This window comes from Dufourea novaeangliae, unplaced genomic scaffold (genome assembly GCF_001272555.1).
Source record: "Dufourea novaeangliae isolate 0120121106 unplaced genomic scaffold, ASM127255v1 scaffold337, whole genome shotgun sequence".
Lineage (NCBI taxonomy): Eukaryota > Metazoa > Arthropoda > Insecta > Hymenoptera > Halictidae > Dufourea > Dufourea novaeangliae.
In genome coordinates, this window is record NW_015374216.1 from 255,818 (window position 1) to 258,899 (window position 3,082).

At 35.2% G+C, this 3,082-nt stretch overlaps 1 non-coding gene across 1 annotated transcript; it reads left to right on the forward strand.

The window, feature by feature from the left end:
* Positions 1–2,269: 2,269 nt before the first annotated feature.
* On the forward strand, positions 2,270–2,342 carry Trnak-cuu. Its single transcript has one exon. It is a non-coding gene; the product is annotated as a tRNA-Lys (tRNA).
* The last annotated feature ends 740 nt before the right edge of the window (positions 2,343–3,082 follow it).

Genomic DNA, 3,082 nt, shown 5'->3' on the forward strand with positions numbered 1-3,082 from the left:
CTCCGATTTCCCCTATTATAAGCACCTAAAGTCTTACACCCATTTTATTTGAACAGCTTGTATTGTGAATCGATGCCCCGTAGGGTACGAAGTCGGGATCACACTTTGTTGGTCAAATTATCGTGCAATAACGTTAAACGATCGTTCGAACGCTAAACGTTTCCTCAACGGCCATTCCCATTCCATGATACCTCAATAAAGCTTTAAGTGTAAAATATACGGAATAACGATCACAGCCGGCCTAGAATATAAATGTTCGTTCGCGACCACTGGTAAATTACGAGTTCGGGGGCTTACGGCTTACGGCCAGCCTGAGGACTATCATCGGGTATGGTTCCATTATCGAGCGACTGTGCTCCCGGTGGAAATTGATATAGGATTGCCGGTACTAAAACTTGTGAAGGGAGATCTGTTCCGTTGTAAAATGACCACGGTGAACTGACCATCTCTAACCCAACCCTGGTAATTTTACACGGGCTAACCAAACAGATAACAGTATAGTAACGTATCCAACTTAAACAAGCACTCGACAGGCCATAACGACATGTATACCTACACCGGTGCTTCTTCCGCTTGAAATCCTTGTTAACCGCTTAATCTTGGAAACCAGAAACCGGCGTAAATTATAGGTATATATAATCATGTTGGTGCTTGGTATACGTATTTCCGATGTCTCATAAATTTCTAAGCAACAATAAATATTGTGGGCGATGATATGATGCCTTTGCGTGCTTTCTTTTTCATTCAATCGCTCAATTGATTTGTTAACACGTTGACTGGCATTATGGTCAACGGTGACCATCGCTATTAAATTATACGAATGAACCGTAACTTTTACAACATTCCAAATGCAATTGGTGGTAGAGTTCCGATTCAAACAACGAGTGTAGAATTCAACTCGTAAGTATTCTATTATTTGATAGGTAACGAAATCTACGAAGTCACTTATATTGAAATATTTCTGTAATTAGCTAAACAGATATGGGATCCATGAATATTTAAACAAACAGTCAGTTGTCTCTATTTAAATAAATAAAGTTTAGTATTAGTAAATGTCTGCGGATTTTTACGCAAAATAAAATTTTTTTAAAGTAATTCTTGAGTACAAGAGTAAAAGCACGAATTTCTATCTTCTCTTAAGTATGTTATTGAGTTAAGAATAAAATGGAAAAGTCGTTGCATTCGATGAAAGTTTTGTCTTTTATTATTTATATTTCACAGACCTCTAGAGTCTATAAATGCATAAAATCCGCAGTCTAGTGATTAATCTATTATCTGAAAATTGCTTTATACGAACTCTTATGTATTACTGTTAATTCGAATACAAGAGGCACTACTGTAGTAAGAATTTATATAGATGTATTTTATGGCGATATTATCATAACAGTAAACAGGTAGGCAATTAACGTATTAAGGCCAGTTTGGGTGCATTAATACGTGTGAATAACGTCAAAGGAGGTTTTATCGTATTTTCGCGAACCCTCGTCAGAAATGGTTAAGGATGCAATCACTTTTTTTAGGTTCCGATTAATATTTAAACAGCACGAACATGAATGATATATCACTGATAAGTATTTTATGTTTTTGTTTCGATTAAATTTTCTTCTAGAAAGGACAATATCCTGTTTTCCTGATGGCGGAAAAATCTACACGTTTGTGGCGCCCCCACCAGTTGGTGACGGAAATTGGAACTAATTCCAGAACTTAAAAACGTGGAGGTTTTTCCGCCATCTTGGATTCAGAAAAGTGCCGGAAAAATTTGGGAATTTATGGGACATTTAGTGGCGCTCCCACCACTTTGGTGGCGAAAATTGGAACTAATTCCAGAACTTCTTCCAAAACTTAAAAGTTTTAGAATTAATTCTTTTGTTATTATTTAACAAATAAATGATTATTACTCTATACGAGTGATACGCTAGTTTAGATTAAAATGGGCGAGAAGGGTCAAGGAATCCCAATATGCAAATATGTCGTTACGTTTCCTGCCTCGCGTCGCCTTCGCAGAAGCCCGCGGCTGCCCGCCACTTGCCCGAGCGGGCTCGGTTGCCCATCACTGGTTTAACGCCATATTGGTTTCTATGCAAATTCGTTCAATCAGTGGTGTCACTGCTTGTAGTGAGATGCACGTGGGTTATCAAAGAAGTTACTCCGAATTTGTATTTCGCTTTGAATAAATGTTTTTTTTTTCAATAAATAAATTAATACCAATCATAATGTACAAAATTTAATAGTATCTTTTATATTTTACATATTACATGCTGGAGGCATAGCCTGACTAGCTGAGTCGGTAGAGCATGAGACTCTTAATCTCAGGGTCGTGTGTTCGAGCCCCACGTTGGGCGATTTCTTTTCTTTCCTGTAATTCTTTATATGAATTTTTTTGAATTTTAATATAATGACACACCACATGTACGTATTACAAAACTAATCAATGGTACGCAATGAATTACTGTTATCATTGTGTATTTGCCCTTTTTAGTTAAAGTTAAAAATTTTTTTTTATGCATTGTTATATATAGCGTGTGATATTTCATATTCAGTTAAAAATATAACAATATTTATATTCACAATTTATTTATAATTATGATATTAAAAATTACAACAATTAACTATTACACGGAATATAAGAAGTTCTGTACCTTTTATTACGAATAGAATCTTTGATAGCATATTATGTTTATTCCTTAATTATTCATATTAGTTAAATAAAATTGTCATTTCTCTACTATTTCGGTGGAGTGTACAACTTTTTTTTTTTAAATTAGTTGGTTTCTATTTTGGTTCGTATTATTCTGTTTTATCTAGGGTATGGTATGCAGGCATTCTCAGTGTTACAGGAGCTAAAAATACATTTTGAAACGTGGATTCGTTCACCTACAATTTATTTCATTGTCCCTTAACGCAAATGTTATGACATGAGTCGAGTCGCTCAGGCTGAGGCTCGTCTTGTGTCATAATTTCATATTACAATGTCAGAAATGTGGGTCCAATTAAGACTACTGTTCATATTCTTTATAATCGCAATGATTTAGAACTATATTATGACACCCAAGCAATTCGATGAAAATTAATACAGGAACAA